Consider the following 22,440-nt stretch of genomic DNA (forward strand, 5'->3'; position numbering starts at 1 on the left):
AGATGAGGGCGCATGGTGGGATGCTTGGGACGAAGGTCCTAGTGGGGGGGCACAAGAAGGCCTGCCGGTCTGTGGGTGTGAGGGATGGCTCTGTGCGGGATGTGGGGGCCTTTGGGGACACGGGGCCTGATCCAAAGGATGGTAAGAAGCAGGTCGTGACGGCCAGCGCGCAGACAGACGCGGCGGAAGATCAGGGTGGGAAGGAGGATGGATCGGATAAGTTGAGGAATCTGAGCAGGCATGGCAGCGTTTGTTCGCTGCCAAGGAGGCGGGGCGGGTGGGGTGCATGAGGGCGAAGGGGCTCCGGCACCTGCGCGTGGGGCAGGCACGGGTAGAGACCGTGGCGGGGGGACCCCCGGGTCGCGGGGTGAGTGGGTCTGGGTAGAGGGGTCAGGGACTGCTCTGGCTGCGCAGAGACCTGGTGGTACTGGGGCCTCCCCGAGCGCAGACGGCTCGGGGGGGGCGGGAACAAGCCAGCGGTGAGTGCTGGCAGAGGCAATGGTGGGCCGGTGGGGTGCAAAACGGCCTCCAAACGCCGGGATGAAGCAGCAGGTGGGTCCGCAGTGGCCTGCCCTCCATCGGGGAGTGCTTAACTGCAATGCTGGAGTGCAAGTTTGTACCTGGAGTGTAAGGGAAAGGTGCGAAAAGAGTGGTGAGTGAGGTGCTGAGAGTGGCAGCGGTGGAAGTGGATGAGGAACGGCTGGACTATGAGGATGAGGATGAGGAGTTGGAGGAAGGTGAAGTGCGTGACGATGAATGTTGGGGAAAAGGGGGAGCGTCAACGAGCAGGATTGGTGTTTTCCAGGCGGCACAGGACGGAGCTGGCCGGACGGCCAAAGGGAGTCTGAAGCCGGCGAATGCCCGGAGGACGGAGCGCGGAGCTCCAACGACTTTGGCAGGTGAGGGCGCATGGTGGGATGCTTGGGACGAAGGTCCTAGTGGGGGGCACAAGAAGGCCTGCCGGTCTGTGGGTGTGAGGGATGGCTCTGTGCGGGATGTGGGGGCCTTTGGGGACACGGGCCTGATCCAAAGGATGGTAAGAAGCAGGTCGTGACGGCCAGCGCGCAGACAGACGCGGCGGAAGATCAGGGTGGGAAGGAGGATGGATCGGATAAGTTGAAGAAGAAGTTGCCGTACATAGGTTTAGCGATGCCACTCGGGTCGCATTTGTCGGAAAAGACAAAGGCCAGGATTTGGAAACATGAGTATGTGGATGTTTTCAAACTTTTACATAGAGAAATTCAGGCGAAGTAAGGGTCTAAGGAGGAGGAGTTGGAGTTGACCAGGCGGCCGAGGGTGCCTGTGGCAATGGAGAATTGGACGTCGGCTTTCTTGCTATACGCGAGTATCTATTGCGAGAAGCATGCGGACAGGGTGATAGCATTGTTTAAATATATGGATGTGATATGAAAGGCCCAATTGCATTTTGGGGGTTTTGCCTGGTTGAGCTATGATGAGGAGTTTAGGGCCAGGATTAGTGCACAAGCCATGGGGTGACATTGATCAGGAGCTTTGGGTGCAGTGGATGTCTTCTACGCAGGCGGCAGCATCTACTCATACAGCGAGTGGTCTCCCGATTGCGTACCAGCCTTTTCAGTCTCGTCCCGCTCGGTCTGGGACGGGGGTCAGGGAGTGTCTGGGGGGTCAGGTCAGGGTACGTGGACGGGGGCTGCTGGTCAGCAGTGGGCCTGCTGGAACTTTAACAAAGGTTCGCGCACGCGACAGCCATGTAAGTTTAAGTTTAAACACGAGTGCTCCAAGTGTGGGGGGCGTCACCCGGTCACACAGTGCCTTACTCTTGCCACACCTTCAGAACAGTGGAAGATTACCAAGGGTAGGGGCCAATCTGGGCCGAAGGGACCCTACTCCGGTTAAGGTGGAGGCCATGGGTCCATGGCCCTCTAGGTACCCTGATAGAGAGGCGGCTTTGAAGATTCACTGGGGGTTTGTGGAAGGATTTCGGATTGGCTATCAGGGTCCCAGGGAGAGGCGTTGGGCGGAGAACCTGCATTCGGCGAAGGAATTGCCTGAGGTGGTGGCGAGCAAGTTGAGGAAGGAGGTTTCGGACGGTAGGATCGCTGGCCCGTTTGACACGTGGCCAATGTCAGACCTTATCGTTTCTCCACTGGGAGTGGTTCCCAAAAAGGAGCGAGGAGAATTCAGACTCATTCACCATTTGTCATGGCCTGAAGGGAGTTTGGTGAATGACTTCATCGCAGAGGAGGATTCCAGGGTGTTGTATGCGTCAGTGGATGAAGCCGTTGGCTTGGTGAGGGCCTCGGGGAGGGGGGGCAGAGTTGGCCAAATGCGATATCAAGTCGGTCTTTCACCTCCTCCCCGTTCACCCGGCTGATTTTTCTTTGCGGGGCATGCAATTCGAGGGGGCCATCTTTGTGGATATGGTGCTGCCGATGGGTTGTGCAATTTCTTGTGCGCTGTTTGAAACCTTCAGTTCCTTTTTGCAGTGGGCTTTTGTGGAGAGGAGTGGGCACCGGCTGGTGTCGCACTACCTGGATGATTCGTCGGGAAAGAGCTGATGGGAGAGTGTGGTGAGGCTCTGGGACAGTTCCAGTTGCTGGTGCAGGAGTTTGGGGTTCCATTGGCACCAGAAAAGACAGCGGGCCTAGTTATTGTTTGACCTTTTTGGGCATTGAGTTGGATTTGGTGGCGTGGCAGGCGCGGCTGCCAATGCAGAAGGTGGCAGAGATACAGGATGTTCTGACGCAGATGATCGGCGTTCGCAAGATTGATTTGAGGTCGGTGTAGCGACTGCTCGGTTTGCTGACTTTTGCGTGCCGGGTGGTGAGGGCAGGGAGAACGTTCTGTAGGCGCCTCGGCATGGCCATGTCGGGGGCGGTGCTCCCTCACCACAGGGTCAGGGTCATGATGGGAGTCCGGTCGGACTTGAGTGTATGGTTGGTCTTCCTGGAAGAATTCAATGGTATGTCCCTGGATTTTGCGCATGGTTTGGCAGGCGCAGCTCTACTATGATGCAGCAGGTTTCGGAGTTTTTTGGGACGGGCGTTGGTGTGCAGAGCAGTGGCCGGCTCATTGGCTGCGACATGGTAGGAGCATTGCGTTTCTCGAGTTCTTTCCCCTGCTGGTGGCATTGGTGGTGTGGGGGCCATAGTTCCTGAAACCGGTCTATTTTGTTCCATGTGGACAATATGACTGTGGTAGAACTGGTGAACAATCAGAAGGCAAAGGATCTGCGAGTGATGCGCCTGCTGCGAAGTTTCATGCAGCTCTGCTTGCGTTTTAATGTGCTTTTCTGCACACAACATGTGCCTGGGGCGAGTAATGAAATTGCGGATGCGTCATCTAGTTCGCAGTGGCGGCGCTTCAGGAGGCTGGCGCCGGGAGCAGAGGCTTGCAAGACCAAGGTGCCGGAGGGTATCTGGTCCTGGGGGGAGTGAGAGTGGTGGGGTTAGTCGAGAAATCTATAGCTGAATCCACGAAGCGAGCGTACAGGTTGGCATGGTCTGAGTTTGGTGCCTTTTTGGGTTGGAACAGGGCTGCGTGGGGGATGCCCCAGAGTGACTGCGAACGGGGAGTTGTGCGTTTTGTTTTGGATTGCATGGACAGAGGATTGTCGCAGACTACGATAGCTGGCAAACTGGCTGGCATCTCGTTTTACAGCATGGTTTACTTGGGTTTTGATCCGGCCAGGGCGGATTTGTTGAGTCGAATGTTGAAAGGTTGGGGTCGCATGAGGTCGGAAGGGGGAGGTGGGGAGTTGCCACGTGAATCGATCACTTTTGAGTTGTTGACGAGAGTGCTGGGGGAATTGCCCCATTGCTGTTATGATGATGGGGAGGTGGCGTTGTTGCGAGTGTGCATGGTCTGGATGTTCTTCGGAGCATTTCGGGTGTCGGAGTTGTTGGGAGTGCGTGGGACTCCGGGGCGTTTGTTTGAGGATGTGAGGTTGGACGGGGCCTGGCTGGGTATATGGTTGGATCGTTCAAAGACGGACCAGATGGGTCGAGGCAAATGGGTGTGGCTGAAGGGGAGCGGGTGTGCGGGCGTGTGCCCAGTGCGTGAGTGGACGGCCTTTTTGGGAAGAGTGCGGAGGTCGGATGGAGAGATTTTTGTGCATACTTCTTTGAGGCGCTTGACGTCCTTTCAGTTGTTGGCTGTGTTACGGATGGCTTTGCAGAGGATTGGCAGCCTGTGAGGAGCAATGCTATTCCTCTTGACATTTAATGTTTTACCTACTTCTGCATTCCCTATGAGTATTTGCTTTTTCCAAATTTGTGTATTTCTCTTATTTTTTCATGCAACACATTACTCATGTGTAGTGCACTCTGTGAAAAGAGTCACTCTCATGTAGTTGTATGAGTTCAGACAGCGGGTGGAGTTCACTGAGCGCAGTGTGAGTTTCTCACAGTGCCTGTCAGTGGGTCATAAAGGAGTTTGGAATACATACTCATCCAATCCTTGGCCTCACTGCAGAGTGCACACAGCAATGGTCAGGTGTACCAATTGTAATTGCGATCATAGGAGAAAATGTGTGAAGAAGGTACACAGCTCTCAAAATATTGTTGGAAGCAAAAGGTAAAGAAACACAGTGCATATAGGTGCATTGTGTGTGTGGGGGGTTGGTGAATTGAAGGAGATATGAGGAAGTACGTGTAGAAGACTAAAAAGAGGGAGCAAAAGAGGAAAGCTGACTTGAGAGATAAACAGAATGAGTCTTTCAGAAAGGTATGAGGAGAAAAAAGAGCGTAAATGTCTGCTAAAGAGACTGCAGAAGAGAGTGGTGTGAAGAGGAGAGTGTGAGTGATTGAAACACTGCGAAGATCTTGCCTGTTCCACAGACCATAGTTGTAAGAAATTGGGCCATTAGCTGAGAGGGGTGGAAGCCCCACTCAAATGATAAACAAAGTAATTGTTAGGGTGAACTACAAAAGACACCAAATAAACCTGTGCTTTACACACTGTCTCAAAGTTAAGCCTGGTGACTTTGGTTTGTGCCAGTGGGTTAAGTATTTATGCAGCACTCAAGCAGTAATAAAGTGAAAACATGATAACAATCCAAACCCAATGTAGACACATAGAGTACATTGTAATAACTAAAATGACACCAAAATGATAAAAATCCAATTGGTAGAACAGACGTTATGACATTTTAAAGGTTGCAGTGAAAATAGCTCCAACAGCACCAATTGTATTCATCCGGTCGCTCAGGACCAGGTTAAAGTGACAAGATCAGGTCAACTGTGATGGAGTGTAGGTAGGCTACAGGGGCCAGGTGCATCCTTCTGAATGTTTTACAGACAATGAGTTCAAGTGCAAGAAGAGAGCTGCAACAAGTTTTGCGATAGCAATTGACGCAAGAACACTGTTGTCAACATTAGGAGAAGCTCGGGCATCACAGAGGGTCGCTGTTTGACATGAATAATTGATCATCACTGGAGCTTTGCATTGGTGGTCGATGCAGAATGTCGCTGTTGATGCTGGTTCCTAGGGCTGACATGAGCAGCAGATTGCCACTGGAGATTCACGACAGTGGATGTCGTGGATGGTCATCAAGCATCACAAGGAGTTTGTTTGTGGTTGTGAAGAGTCCAAAACCTTCTGGAGCTCTGAACTTGTGCTTTTGAAGGAGGAGGAGTGCTCTCTGATGCTAGCTGAGGATACAGGACCTGGAGGCACCTCATGGGGATGAGGACTCATTCCAGCAGAGGCCAGCAATAGAGCTCGAGCAAGTCCAGGCAGGTCCAGTTGGTGTTGGTAAGCTGGGCAGCTGGTGTGCCTGGCTCTGTAAGCTTGTTGTGTCCCTGTAACTCAAACAGGGTGTCAGCCAACTGACCCTTGAAGTCGCTTTCAGTGAGCCTGGGTTCAAGGAAGGTCCAATCTGTCTTTTTCAAATAGCAAGGCAGTTCTTCTTCTGATTCTTCCACAGGCCCAGGAGTGTTCTGATGAGAGGTTCTGAAGGTGTTACTTCCTGTGTGTGGGGGATGACCCGTTCCTCCTTTCCTGGGCGTGGCTCCAAACTGCATTTGTCAGTATCAGTACAGGATGCCCTTAGAGGTCAGTAAGGAGTGCTAAGGCAGTTGTCTTCAAACTGGGGGGCGGGCCCCCCTAGGGGGGCCCCATGTTATCCCAGGGGGGGGGGGCAACAGTCTATGCCCAAAAGAAGCATTGTGCTGATACCAGTGCTTTGTTTTAAGCTGACAAAAATGAGTGGCACGAAGCCCCTCTGGACCATCACTAATATATTTTGTCATGTGTATGCTTGCTGGGATAAGGTGTCAAAAGGAAAGGGACTCCAAATATTCTTCCAACCCCTCACCCCTACTTCTAATAGCCACACTGTGAATACTTGTACATGTTAGTAAGGCCTGCCTGGCCAGAATAGTAGGTTTGGCAATCATGTATTAGATTGCATTTTTTAAATGGTAACAGAATGTAACTGCAATGTTTAAATATGTATAGGCATAACACATAACACATCTGAACGAGGCCGGATTCCTCATGGAGCTACGCGTCACCCATGATTTGTCAGGAGGGTAACCAACAAAAAATATTTTGCGCTGGGAAGCTTTCCATCTTGCTGTGAGGGGAACGGCTGTAACAGTCCTTTTGCCCACCTTACCGGATTATTCCCGCGCCATGAGGAGAACGGCTGCATCGAGTCATTGACGCCGCCAGTGGGAGACTCTATCCCCCAGAAGGCTCTCTATGGCCCCGGCGGAGGGCATCACGCTAGGGCGACTGAGGCCCTCAAAGGGAGACTGGCACTACCGCAGCACGGGACGCGTGCGGGTGGCACCCGGGCCAAGGGCGGGCCCGTCCTTGCCCCTCATCGCCAGGAGGAGGCAGGGCAGGGCCACCCTTCTAACGCCCAGGACCTTGCAAGAAAACTTGAACTAGAGGACTCAGAATCCTATCCCAGACCTAAGTGACTATCACGTTTAACTGTAACTTGACTTTTTTGCTGCTAATATTTCTGGACTAAGTACCCTTTTCACATGCCTATTTAATTGATTTTAACAGTTTTTAAAATTAGTATAAAAGCTTTGGTTTGGTACTGTGGAATTACTAATAGTTATGTGATATATTTGCATTTTTAAAGCGTGTGCTATTTTATTTAAGGCCAAAGCACCTTGCACTTTATACTCAGTGGGCCGTGTAAAGCACTTAGCCAGAGGATTGGGCAGGTGGTCAGCTCCGCGAGGCTTTCTCTATCACAGCTTCACAAGCCCTAAAAGACTGATTGCCATAAGCCCGTACAAGAGCCCTAAAAATAAGCCCAGCAAAAGCAAAGAGAACACATACACCCAGTGAACTGGGTGGGCACCACGTTTACGGCCAAAATGTCCCTGTGATTGCAGGAATAGGCACTACAAAAGAAGCTAAGGCATATAGACCTAATGAATTGGGTAGGGAAGGCCTTACACCAAGAGAAGAACGGCAGGGTGAGGGAAGATTAACGGCAGCGGCTGGGTCAAGGCATAGCATACAAACACTTTGCCTTCCACCAGCAGCCACTCCTGTAGAAAATTAGAAATATTGATGTACATAAGCAACGTTCATTTCCCTTTTCCCACCCCTCTCCCTGCATGCACCATGAATACCGTAAAGCATTGACTGCATCACTCTGTCAGCAAAGACCTGTACCCATGTGTACATGACAACCATTTTAGGCACCCTAGCCTTTTGCCCGCCTAAGATTAGAAACACCGGCTTCCTCTCTGCGCGTATTTGAAACCCCCCCCCTCTCTCTCACATGCATAAACCATGAAACCCTCTCCCTCTGCGCGACCCTGCCCTGAAAGGCAGCCCTTCTGCTTGACCCACGCAAACCCCCCATTCCCTCTTGAAGAGGCCACCTTCGCCCCAGCTGACATAGCCCTCCCCAGCTGCACCTGACTATCACCGCTCTCTCATGCATGAGTCATAAGACCTCTCTCTCTGTGCGACTCTGTCCCTGTGCACACCCTGGCTCCCCCTTCCCCTTCTCCCTCACACGGGCAAGTCATAAACCTCCTTCTGCAAGACCCTGTCCTTGGAAGTCACGGCCGCGCCTGACCAACACCTCCTTTCCTTCCATGAATGCCCCTCTATTGACAAGCCCTCCCTCCGCACTCAATTGTCCACGCGGCATGAATACTACTCCTTTGATGACCCCTTCCCCCGAGTCCGACTGACCACACATGTCCGAGGCCATCGCCTAACGCCAGGAGATACCATTTACTGCCCTTTTTTGTATGAAGTCACTCCTCTTCAAAGGACCCACTATTGATCCTGGCCACCCCACCCCCTGGGCTATGATCAGGCGCACACATCCTAAACAGTTGACGGAACACTCAGCTGCGTGATTGCCCTCCCCTCTTATCAGCAGGTCAAGGGTCCCTATTGTGAACACATGTGGGGTAGGATTGACACGAGGATTATGGGGATGTCTTTTCTTTGTTTCACAATGCTGTGATTGTAATGCCAAGTGTTTCGTAAAAGTATAAAAGACGGAGTCTCAGCTCACTTGTTAGAGCACCTCCCGATGGCACCTTGTTTCGTGTCTGAAATGACAGGCTCTCCTCATGAGAAATAAATCCTGTTCTTGTGATTCCTGCTCCCAGCGCCCGTCTCTTTATTTGGTAACTATTCAGAATGGGAACTAAGAGGCGACTTGCGCCAGCAGCCATACGGGCATCGGTACTAGTATGGAAACGCACATTTCTACAATTGGCGTCCCAACGCGGGGTCCATCAGTGACATAAGGTCCAATGAGAGAGATCCAGACGATGAGGTGAACATCTAAATGATCGGAGTATACCTGCCTTGAGAGGGCCCTCGTCCGGCTGCCGATTGAACGAACTTCACCAATTCTGAACGTACCTCTCTCGAGTGACCCACTGTCCTGACTGGAATCCCACAGGACTGCCGCGGTAAAATCATGGAGTAAGAGAACGATCAGGCGCTGGAAGGAGGAAGGCGAAGAACTGCCCACACGGTCCGGTCCGGGTAAGGTCGCGTAAATGCGACAAATTATGAAATAATTGTTTGGTTTGGATAATACTAGTGTTACTCTTTTGTTGGTACCTCTGGAGATTCACCGTCTGCAAACGGAGAAACAACAGGCTCTCCCTTTGCAAGCAGTGAAGGATAGGTAACGCTGACTTTTGTCCCCATTGTAATCCGTCGTGTCTATCTTCCTCCCCCACTGTTTCCCGAACTATTGTTCGTGGATTATTGTCTGGAGATTCTCTGTCTACAAACAGGAAAGAACAAGGTCCCTCTTTGTAGGTAGCGAAAAGGTAGGTAACGCAAACCTTTAACACGTCGTACCTACTTATTCTCCCCACTGATTGTTTGATTGACCGTACATTAAGTGTTCGGTATTGGTTCTTTTGAGGTATTCACCGCCTGCAAACAACGGAGAATAGAAATATTCTGTCTAGTCTTTGCCCGCCGTGATAAGATAGGTAGTGCAGACTTTTGTCCCCGTTGTAATCCGTCATGCCTATCTTCTCCCCACTGATTGGTAGCCTGTTTAGCCCGGACCGCTTATTAGAGTTGAACCATCCAGCTCCACTGGAGGGCACACCTAATAAGGACCTGTTCATTAAGTGTGGACTAGTCGCTATAGCTTATAATAGGTTATGGCATAAAAATACAAGAAAAGGAGTTGAGCGAAATCAGTAGGCCACTGAGGAGTTATCAACTTCGCTAAAAATTAAATAAGAAACATAAAAATGGCGAGGGAAGACAAGCTTGACACCAAGGCAAGCCACGAGGTAGCTAGGTTCCGTTGCCTATTCCTGCCCTAAACATGTCTGCCTCATTGCCCACCACGCCCAAATAACGGTCACATGAAATAGATACAAATCAATAGGTACCTACCCCCATTCCGGAAACTCCCGAAGTGCCACAGGTCCGCGGTTACGCCCATCCGGTAGGCGAGGCCTCGAGGCAATCGGGGCTCGCCTGGCCGCAGTCGGAAGGGGAGGCTGTGGGGCGGACGGCCCAGAAAACCGTGATGGCCTCTCCTTCTCTCCTCTTCTGCTGCCCTGCAGGCCACGGGGGGGGGGCTGTCTTGCCTCAGCCACCGACCACCCCCCCCCCTCTGTCTCTCGCCTGGTCCGGCCCGCGAAGAAGACCGAAGCCAAAGCGAGAACGGCGGCGCTTACAGGTAGTCCCGCCACATGTCAAATTCCTGGATAGTTACAGGTAGTCCCGCCACATGTCGACGCCTGGACAAGCGCAGGTAGTCCCGCCACATGCCGACGCCTGGATAGTTTCAAGTAGTCCCGCCACATGTCAACCCCTGGAGAGTTGGAGGTAGTCCCGCCACATGTCAAAAAGGGGGGGGCTGTCTTGCCTCAGCCACCGACCCCCCCCCATCTTCAATAGCCGGCACGGCCAATATCGAAACGGCGGAGCCGAGGATCGGCGAGGGGTCGCTGGAAGGGGGAGGTGGCGCGAACGAGCCTCCCCCACCTCCCTCCAGGTGGAGGCTTCCAGCGACACCCCAACGCTCTTACTTAAAGAGGGTCCACATCGAAAAGCGGTCTTTTGCCCGGGGCGGGCACACGCCCCATGCCTTCTCTCCTCAACTTTGAAGATTCTATGAGAGCCGGGGGGGGGCCCCCCGACCCCTCTGCATGGGTGCCCCCGTCCCCCTCACTGGGACCCGCGACATCGACACACTCCTGCCGGCGCCAGCCTCAGTTTGGAAATGGCTAAAACACAGCCAAGGTACAGACTTGTTCAGTTCCGGTGGAACACCAGAATGACCCGGTAGGAAAATTGTTGTTGCCCTCCCCACTCTTTGACTGATGGTCCATTTGTTAGACTGTTACCACATTGCGAAAAACTTTTTGAATTGCCAACGGAAGGTTCTGGTCCAACCATGAGTCATTGGAGACATTCTGACTATACCGGAACCTGCCTGACCTCGCCCAAAATGGCGCCGATACACGAAACGAAAACTTTCGAACTCCCTGTTCACCTGGATTGCTCGAATAGTGTTGCTCTAAGATATGTATGCATTTTTTGGACAATGAAAGTCGATAAGATGGATAGTGATAATGTGCTTAGAGAAGAAAGCAGTACAGATATTGATCATGTGTTTGGACAATGAACTGATTTAGGGTGGGTACTTATTATGAATGGGAACAATGAATTGGTGTAATTTAGACAGTGAACGAGCATCTGGATAATGAATTAATGAATTAATTGAAAACTGAATCCTTGACATGCATCATGCTTGCTCTGTAGTAAAGTTTTATACGATTTTATTTCACTGCCGCACTTTATGCAATGAACTGCCACCAACTTCGTTCTTCTTATGTACAGTTCCAATCTGCTCCGTGGCCGGTCCACTGGGTTATAGGCCTGTATTTATACACCAGCACTTTTTATTAAAGGTATTTTTGAAAACGAAAGCATAGTTGTAGCGGTTGCATTAATGAGTTTTGAATGTATTACTACTGTGAGCAACGAGAAAGTATGATGAAGGCTGAAGGCTAAAAAGGACCCGATATTTAGCAGCTACATTATGTGTCACAGGCAGCCGGAAAAGTGTTTTAGAAGCCTTAAAGCGACACCACAGAAATGACACCTGATCGCCACCCTTGCACCCAACCAAAAGGGGTTACGACCAAGTAACTCATGTAGATACGCAGATCGTCAATGATTATCTATCTGACATTTCTGGTCCCTCTAGGCTTAAACGCTGAGATGGCAAAGAAATGCACTACGTGGAGATAGGTCGAGTATGTGGTAGGTAAAAACATTTCCGGTTTACTGCATGCTGATGTGGTTTGAATGCTGCCCCCCCCCCCCACCCCCTTCTTTCTCCTCCCTTCTGCAGGTCACGTCGGAACCTCGGCTGAAGTATGGGAGGACGATGACCGAACCACCGACGAGAAAGGGAAGAAGGGAATATGAGCATGGTCCTTATGACAATAAGTTTTTAAAAGACGTAGACTTGACATGACTGTTCCTCCTTAGAACATAGCGACTGGGAGGATGGACGGACATAGAGACTTGACGGGTACTGTATGACGAAAATTGGCTCGAAATAACACGTTAGAGAATGTAACTAGACGTTTGACTAGGTAGGGAAAGGACAAAAAGAAAAGTGCACGGGTAAGGGTTACCAAGACTGCACCCATCTGGGAAGTTAGAAATGTTGCTGATGTTCAAAATGTACTGCCCCCCTTCTCACACTCTTATAGACCTAGCCAAGCTGTCCGACTGTTCTCCCGATCAATACTTGCCGTTGCCTCAGCCTGAAGAACTTCCCACCAAAGGAAGAAACTGGAGAATGGTTTAAAATCCAACCATGGGTAAATAGCGCGACCAGGTCCATTTCTGATCGACTAACTAAGGTGTGAGTATTGGCCATTGAGAGCGCTCGAAGAGATAACAAGCGAGAGGGAAAAGGAGGGAAAAGGAGGGAAAGGTAGAAAGAGCTAAGCACGTAGGTAGATAGGATAGTAAAAGATAAATAGGATATAAAAAATATAGATCTTGTTGGCCAACTATTGCTTTCTGTTTTGTTGTGAATGTCTTATATATGTAATACAGGTACTATCTTCCTTCGTCTGAGTTTGTGTGTGTGTGTACTGTAGGGGTTTATGTTCTTTCTTTGTTTGCGTCTCTCCGTTACCTGACCCCCTACTGTTCTGTGTTGTGAACGCACTAAATGACCTATTTTTGTACACGTCTCTCCCTTTCTCTATCTCTCTCCCTCACTCTGTCTCTCCCTCTCTCTACATGTCATACGTGTACCAAATGGCTCGTTTAGATTGCGGACGACTCTCACTCTCTATGAGAGTCTCCCTATTTCCTCTTCCTTTTTATGATAAAACCGTGCCTCGCTGGCACCAGTCTGATTGGATACTTATTGAACGCGAAGGTGTTCAGCGAAATTGACAGAAACTAAAATGATTGTACCTCGCCATGCTACTACCTCTCCTTTCTACAAAATGAATGAACTCGAATTGGCTAAGAAAGAAAGGACAGGTAAGACGACTACGGCCCCCTAATCTGGCCCTCTTAAAAGGGGAACTATATGTCAATGGCACCCTTTTTTTTTTTTTTTTTGTTAGAAACAAGCGTCAATGTCTAGATTGACCCCCAATGCCCAGATTGCCCCACTCCCTTTGCACCCAAGCGCGAGCGCCCGAAGCATCCCTGCCCCATTTGATAGACCCCAGCTGCTGTCCCGGATATAAACATGATGACCATGAGTAACTGTCGTCCCTCGAGAAAAACCTGTTTTACGTGACTCTCGATGATAGCGCCCCCGCCTTGTTTGGACAGGTTAGCCAGCCTTGAAGGGAAATGTTAGACTGTTAAAGGCTTGGGTTTGAAAGGCAAGTCTTCCACTGGAAGGGGCGCAGAATGTTGTAATTGATGAAATGCGCAGTTGATGGGAATATTATTTCTATAAATTTATGTCATGAATAGACGATGAATACCCTTGGCATGAACACAGTAGGAATGTTGACATATGCACTGCTTGGTAATAGACCTCTGACTGTGACCGATGAGCGTATCTCCCAAGTGCGCAGGATTGAGGGAGGAATTCACCTGCATAAATGACTTCTTCTATCAGTTCTCTAAAAACTTGTTTTGTACCTATTCAAAGATTTGCGATCACCGGAGGAGAAGGGTCGGACGTGCCTGGCTGCAGATCTTGAGACACATGCGACCTCGACCAACGGTGGAGCTGCAGAGCGACAAGATACGGGACGAGACAGCAATTTCAAACGTGGAAAATGAAAAATGACGGGCTGCCCTGAAGCCTCCGTCTGTTAAACCCACGTGTGCCTGGAGTCTCCGTCCCCCTTCTTTGGGCCCGATTGATGGGCCTGCTTGCTTGTTATCCTTTGCTCCCCTGGTCCCTTTTGTGTATCCCAGGAACTCCGACCCAACTCCACTCTCTCTCCTATCGACTATTTGAACCACACACACCCTCTTTTCCCCGTGACTTGTTGCCAAAAGGAAGAACTGCATTCAAATGGGAATAGGGTGTTGCCACGGAAATATAGGTGCCGAGCATAAGGCGCCGCCAAACGGATTGTTTAGGAAACAGGACTGTGGTCTAACAGCAGAGGACTGACCGCACCCTGCAACGTGTGAGGATAAATCCGAGCTGGGCCTATAGCTCCGCCGCCGGTGCTCAACAGCGCCAACAAAAGGACACGGACTAGAGCCTACCAGTGATGGCTCACTACTAAAAAGACACTGTGACGAAGAGATCTTGTGTATTGAACTGCATTCCGCCCTCAACTACTTGGTCAAAATGTTCATTGGTCACATTTTTAAGTCAGAAACATTTATGCTATGTAGTGCTTTGAAATAACAGGAACTCGACAAATGTAATCTCCTATGTGCTGCATTCTGCCAAACACATCAACTGTCCATGATTATATGCCATATGTTAGTATTGACAAATGCTAATTCTTCGACCGCACCTGTTTATATGTACCCTCATCGATTACGAAAATGAACTTTGCTATGTAAAAATGGGCGACTGTAGAAAATTAGAAATATTGATGTACATAAGCAACGTTCATTTCCCTTTTCCCACCCCTCTCCCTGCATGCACCATGAATACCGTAAAGCATTGACTGCATCACTCTGTCAGCAAAGACCTGTACCCATGTGTACATGACAGCCATTTTAGGCACCCTAGCCTTTTGCCCGCCTAAGATTAGAAACACCGGCTTCCTCTCTGCGCGTATTTGAAACCCCCCCCCCCCCTCTCTCTCACATGCATAAACCATGAAACCCTCTCCCTCTGCGCGACCCTGCCCTGAAAGGCAGCCCTTCTGCTTGACCCACGCAAACCCCCCATTCCCTCTTGAAGAGGCCACCTTCGCCCCAGCTGACATAGCCCTCCCCAGCTGCACCTGACTATCACCGCTCTCTCATGCATGAGTCATAAGACCTCTCTCTCTGTGCGACTCTGTCCCTGTGCACACCCTGGCTCCCCCTTCCCCTTCTCCCTCACACGGGCAAGTCATAAACCTCCTTCTGCAAGACCCTGTCCTTGGAAGTCACGGCCGCGCCTGACCAACACCTCCTTTCCTTCCATGAATGCCCCTCTATTGACAAGCCCTCCCTCCGCACTCAATTGTCCACGCGGCATGAATACTACTCCTTTGATGACCCCTTCCCCCGAGTCCGACTGACCACACATGTCCGAGGCCATCGCCTAACGCCAGGAGATACCATTTACTGCCCTTTTTTGTATGAAGTCACTCCTCTTCAAAGGACCCACTATTGATCCTGGCCACCCCACCCCCTGGGCTATGATCAGGCGCACACATCCTAAACAGTTGACGGAACACTCAGCTGCGTGATTGCCCTCCCCTCTTATCAGCAGGTCAAGGGTCCCTATTGTGAACACATGTGGGGTAGGATTGACACGAGGATTATGGGGATGTCTTTTCTTTGTTTCACAATGCTGTGATTGTAATGCCAAGTGTTTCGTAAAAGTATAAAAGACGGAGTCTCAGCTCACTTGTTAGAGCACCTCCCGATGGCACCTTGTTTCGTGTCTGAAATGACAGGCTCTCCTCATGAGAAATAAATCCTGTTCTTGTGATTCCTGCTCCCAGCGCCCGTCTCTTTATTTGGTAACTATTCAGAATGGGAACTAAGAGGCGACTTGCGCCAGCAGCCATACGGGCATCGATACTAGTATGGAAACGCACATTTCTACACTCCGTACACTATTAATTTAGCCAACATCCCATGTCTCCCCCAAACAATATTGGAAACTTGGCAAGCCCTTAGAAATACATCCTTAAACTGGTTGGGAAATAGGACAGGTCTAACAAATGCACTTTTTAGGGAATTCAAGATGGCGCGGAGAATTGATTGGGTGGGCGACAGCAGTAAGCTTTATGATGGTGATTGTAAAGTTCTCTCGTTAGGTTCACCGGCGTAGGTGAGAGGAAATCCTAATGAGAAGGCACAATTTGAATCTACCTAACACCAGCATTCAAGCTTACCCACTGGGATTTTTTTATCAACCAGAAATCATAAACTTGAGTCCTTCAAGACACACACAGGATGGCCCCTGTTTTAACCTACCCGTTTCAAATAGATTTGGTCCCTTAGCCACTTTAGACGAGAACGACTGACAACCAACGAGTAGGCACTCATCCGGGAGCAAGAATACTGTTGCTATTGAAATCATAGATGTGCTTTCCCCAAAGGTCTTGACCCTGGATGAGCTTGTGGATGAAGGAGTAAGCAATTTAAATACTGTTGAAGCTCTAGAGGGGGTCCATACGAAAACCAACAACCATTAGTTAGGCGCATGTAAAATCCTCTTCTGGAATGTCGCAGGAGTAAAGAGCAAAGTGATCGACCCGGCCTGGCATAATTTTATTTGTAAATTTGATGTTTTATGTCTGCAAGAGACCTGGGTCATCGACTGTGTACACATCAATGGGTTTAAAACATACCATACCCCTGCAGTTCAATCACCTAGTGGAAGGCCAAAAGGGGGGCTATGTGTCTATATTTCGAATTTGTTTTGATACATATGGATGTCAACAGTACATTGGCTTTGATTAATTTTTGTAACAATGTGGAAAACGCCCAGTTGGGGGGTATTTTAGAGAAGCTTAGTGGGGATATAGCTAGCCTAAACTCAAATGGTAAACTTGAGATAGTTCATATCTGGAGTGGGGATTTTAATATTAACCTGTGCCCGCTCGCTGAAAGAGGGAAGTTTGGCCATACTCTAGATAAGGATGATCCACCGATCCACTTTCAACATACAGATAAAGGGGAGCCGTTTAATGAGATGATGTTTAAATATGATTTGGGATTCACTAACCGCCTATGCACACCAAAAACAGAGTTTGGACCCACCTTTATTGGAAGAGGTGCTAAGTCAACTATTGACGTTATTATCATGCCAAATTGCTATGCAAGGAATGTAAAAGCCTATGACATCCACCAAAATGTCATGAGCGATCACCTGGCATTAAGTGTGAGCATAGCTATCCCAAATCGAGCTTTTGGAAAATTACACAGTAAAACTGCATGGGTTAAGAACATAGAACTGGGTAGGAAAAATGGATACACTATCCATTGGGAAAGCTGAATTTTACATGGGCAGCGCTTCTTACTTGGTTGGTGCTTAAGCGAGGCCATTTATAAGCAGAAACGCTATTTTAAAAAGCGATTTTACATTATTCTCGTTTTTTTTATTAAAGGGTGTAATATAGTTTAATTGATTTTGTACCTTACCTGGACCATTGCCCACACACCAGCATTGTAATTGTGCCCTCATCGTTCTTTTAGCGGGTCAAGTTGATCGGTGGATCCTCGGGTAGCCGCCATCTTGGGTTTAGCTGGGGAGGTCTGCCTGTAACATCACACTGAGCGCTCTAGTGCTCAGACGGCCAGCTCAGGTGAGCCCTATTTAAATCTACCATGCAAACGCGCAGCGGTGACGTGCAGCAGGCGCGCCTGACTCGCGCCAGAGTCGAGCCTGAGTCCAGCCCGTCTGCGCCCGTCCGTGCTGAGTACGGGCTGGACGCCGGACCCACTCGTCATTTTTCACAGGTAACTTGTAGTTATACCTTTCGGGAGCTATTGGCTTTTAAACCATCTTCCCTGCCTTGTCATCATACATTCTCTCCGGAGGGTATATTACACTCCTCAATGTGTCACACCTGCAAATTGGCTATAGTGCGACCAGCCACCAGGGAGAGAACCATCTCAGAACCCGTCGATGTTACCTTCCAGAAAGGGTTTTTTGGTTAATGCTAGGTCTCTCGTGAAAAACAACATCGCCTTTCACGAGTTTGTGTCGGATAGACAACCTGACTGGATGTTTTACTGAAACGTGGGCCTCCGATTTGTCGGGCCATGATTTACTACTGGCCATCCCTGAGGGTTTTAAATTGTTGAGGCAGGACAGACTTAAACGTAGAGGGGGGCTAGCTGTTTTATGCAAAGCCTCTCTGCCTTGTACCATAAAAGCTCTGTCCGAGGCCTCGGATCCTTTTGAGGCATTGTATTTTTCCATTCTATGTGCTCCTTCAGTCTCCTTTACTGGCATTCTTATCTAAAGACCACCTGGTCCGAGAGCCAGTTTCAGTGGTGATCTGTTGAGGATTATTGAACCTTATTTCGGCAAACCCCATTTTACCATATTGGGGGACCTGAATTTCCATTTGGATAATCTGGGGGACACCGATACCGCGATGCTGATGGACTCACTTGTAGCCTGTGAGTGTACCCAATTGGTGAATAGTCCCACCCATCGGGCGGGGCACATCTTAGATGGTGTGTTCACCAACGATCCCAGACTCTCAGCTGGACTTCCAGTGCCTTTAGTTTGGTCAGATCACTTGGCGGTACCTCTTGAGCTGGTTTCTGGCTCGGTGGAGCTGCATGCTCGGAATGCCTCTACTAGAGGCCCAAAAAGGAGCTTCAAGAATATTACCAACGAAGCCCTTGCTCCATATATAAAGAACAGCAAGCTCTCTCTTATGAGTGACGCTGACGAGGCAGCCCAAGAGCTTGCTCATTCCATTGCCAATGCTGTTGACGAATTAGCCCCTGCATCTTTTCGTTACTCAGCCCGGCGTAAACCTTCTGCCCCCTGGTTTACAGAGCCGTTAAGACGCCTGAGACAAGTTGTAGAAGACAGGAGAGAAGATGGAGACAGACGTGGGACCCCATAGAAAGAGACGCACATAAGCGCCTGTAGAGAGATTATAAGGCCAGGGTAATCAAGGAAAAACAGGAATTCTTCTCAACCTTCACCACCTCCCTTACTTCGTCTAGAGAACTTTTCAAAATCGTTGACTCTCTTTGTTCCCTCCAATTGCCGGATCCGGTAGTGGGCTCACAGGAGCTATGCAACGGTATCTCCGAGTTTTTTCATAAAAAAATTGAGGATATATGCGTTGCCTTGGAGACTCAGAGGGATTCCTTGGGGTACTCTTCCTCTCAAACCCTGGCTAAGCTAGAGTCCTGGGTGGGGGACCCTGTCGGGATCCTCTCTTATTTTCCACCGCTTTCCCTTGAGGGGCTCGATCGCCTGTTGGATCGAATAAAGTCGGCCTCACCTTTGGACCCTTGTCCTCTGAAGACTCTGAAAGAGTGTAGGCACACTCTTCTGCCGCCTCTTCTTGAAGTAATGAATGGTGCCTTGGATCAAGGTATCTTCCCGTCGCTATGGAAAAAGGCCATAGTGAAGCCCCTTCTGAAGAAACCCACCCTGGACCCAGAACAGCTTAAGAACTTTAGGCCCATTTCCCTGTTGCCTGCCCCCGCAAAGATGCTCGAATCACACCTGAATTCACATCTATCGACATTTCTGGATTCCTCTGGGTTCCTAGATAGTTCCCAGCACGGATTCAGAAGGGCCCATAGTACGGAATCCACACTCACTATGGTCGTGAATAACATCCGTCTGAAGGTGGATTCGGGCCAAACCACTGTGTTGGTACTACTTGACCTCACAGCAGCGTTTGATACCCTGTCTCCCTCTACGTTAACATCGCGTTTGAGGGAGGCAGGAATTGCGGGCTCGGCTCTGAGCCTTCTGCACTCTTTTTTACATCAGAGAGAGCAGAGAGTCATGCTAGGTGAGTTCCTCTCCCCTGCCAAATCCTTGCAGTATGGGGTGCCACAGGGGTCGGCCTTGAGTCCGACCCTATTCAACATCTATGTGGCCCCCCTTGCGAGGTTAGTAAAATCACAGGGGATGGAGGTCGTGTCATACGCCGATGACACCCAAATCATGGTGTCCCTGGCTCATTCTGTCACCACTTCCGCCGTCAACTTTAGGACTTGCATGCAGACAGTTTCGGACTGGATGATCCAAAACTCCCTAAAGTTGAATGGCGATAAAACAGAGATCCTGGTCTTTGGCAAGGACCAGGACATCTGGTCTAGTGAGTGGTGGCCTTCATCTTTGGGAACTTGTCCATCTCCCTCCCAATCGGCCCGAAATCTCGGCGTTATATTTGACATATCCTTGTCCATGACTCTTAAGGTCAATCGTACAGTGGCCACCTGCTGGGGAGTCATCAAGATTCTTAAAAGAATCTTGCACTATCTTTCTCCCCAAGCACGTAAGCAGACTGTGATGGCACTGGTGGGTTCCAGGTTGGATTACTGCAACGCACTTTATGCAGACTCCAACAAGGGACTCATTCAGCGTCTTCAGGTTGTTCAGAACGCGGCCGCGCGATTTGTCCTAGCTCTACCTAAAGCATCCTCTGCTACAATGGGCAGAAAGAGTTTGCATTGGCTTCCTATACAACAGAGGATTTCTTTCAAGATCTTGTGTCTGGCCTTTAGAGCTCTCTCGACTGATTCTCTTAACCCCCTGGGTTCCCTGCTAACTCGCCATCTGCCCAGCAGAACCCTCAGATCATCGGAGAAGAATCTGTTGGTGGTTCCCCGTGTTAGGAAGGTTCGTTGGGGCAGCAGAGCATATTCCATTGATGCCCCCAGGCTGTGAAACTCACTGCCATTGGCGATTAAAGCCCTACCGTCCCTGTCCCTTTTTAAAAAAGCGCTTAAAACTTGGTTCTTTATCAAGGCCTACCAGTAACGGAGATTATTTGCACCAGCTAGTTTCTCTTTGGTTAGGCGCCTTGACGCCCATTGGGCTTAGTTGCGCTATACAAATCTGTTTTCATTTCATTTCATTTCATTGGGCGAGCCAGGATACGACGGAGTTAAGTAAAGTAATAGTTAATAAAGCATTAGACTCAATTCTAATATGTTGAAATGATTGCCCTACCCATGAGGACGTTTTAAATGCTTTTAGTAGCATTACTGAGGTAGTTAAAAACATTTTGACATCAGAATGTAAAGGCCCGCGTAACTTTAAGAAGGGCTGGTTCAATAAAGACTGTACCAAAAGCTACTCAAATTTAAAGAACGCCCCACATAGAGTGGTGAGGGACAATTGTGAGATTAGAGCTTGTAGGAAGTCGTACAACGCAGCCAGGAAGAATAGGATGAAAGAGCTGTAAGATAAGGCTTGGAAGAACCTTATCGAAGCTGCTGAGCGCAAAGACAGCCAGAATGTTCGTACTGCAGTAAATGCCCCATTCCTCAATAGCAAAATAGACGTAGCATCAATTGAGGTGGCCATTGAAGAAAGAGTTTGGATAAACTTTTTTACTAACATCTATTCAACACAGAGGATAAACGAAAAAGCATCCTAAAAATGTCATTGATGGGGCAGACCAGCTTTTTTTGTCTATTGAGTTCCACATTTCACTCCAAGATAATAAGACTGCTGTTAAGGGAAGTAAGAGTGGCAAGGCTGTTGGTCCCAATGGGATACCAATCGACCTCTATAAGTCTAATCTGGAGGTATGGGGCCCAATCTTAACTAGAGTCTTACAAGCATGCTGCGCTAAAGGCTTTATAAGTACATGGTCCGAATCAATTATAGTCCCCATCTTTAAAAAGGTGACAGCGAAAACCCTGCTTGCTATCGACCAATATCTTTGGTGGACTCTTTAATGAAGGTAGGGGGAAGGATTGTTTTAGATCGACTACAGGCATAGACTGAAGAAGCGGATTTTTTAAGTGATGTCCAGTATAGTTTTAGAGCTGGGTTAGGAACCAAAGAGCAGATTTTGAACCTTAATATTTTAATCAGTAAATATACCAAGGTCAAAACAGGGAAACTCTATTTGGCCTTCGTAGACCTCACAGCCGCTTTTGATTGTGTCGTTCATAATAAGCTGTGGGGTTTTCTTAATAATTTAAAGGTTGATCCCGTTTTAATCTGGTTTTTAAAGCAGTTATACTCTGGAGCCACAGCAAAAGTCAGTTACGGAGTATAGGGCGAGTGTACGGCTCCATTTAAAGTAGAACGGGGTATGAGGCAGTTTTGGCACCACTCCTGTTCTCATTATACACAAATGCATTGGAACAGGAGTTGGTGTCACACAAAAGGGATCCCCCAACTGTAAATTCGTGCCCAATAGCCTCCCTACTCCACGCCAATGACGCGGTATTAATGGCCCACAATCAGATTGGTCTACAGAGGGCGTTTTCCTTTTACTCTAGTTTTATGGGCCGGCTGGGTTTAAAATTGAATGCCAAAAAAAGTTTTGTCATGTCATGCGGGAGAGGGAACAATGAGAATATAAGCTATCAGGCAGGGGGGAATATGGTGGAAACAATAAACTAGTTTAGCTATTTGGGTGTTCTTTTCGGTAGATCCGGCTCTTGGGCTCCAGCAGTTAAAGCTAGGAGCTTACTTTTTATGAAGTCTACTGCAGCCCTAGCAAACTTTTAAAAAAACTGGGTAAAAGGCCGCCTGAAATCTTACTAAAAATGTATCAAGCGAAATGCGTGAGTATAGCAGTGTACGGGGCTGGTATATAGGGTTGCCAAGATAGTATATTAATCCAACGTATTGAAAACGCTTTTTTAAGGTTTGTTCTAGCCGTCCCAACTAGTGCCCCAGTT

This window comes from Lissotriton vulgaris, chromosome 3_2 (genome assembly GCF_964263255.1).
Source record: "Lissotriton vulgaris chromosome 3_2, aLisVul1.2, whole genome shotgun sequence".
NCBI lineage: Eukaryota > Metazoa > Chordata > Amphibia > Caudata > Salamandridae > Lissotriton > Lissotriton vulgaris.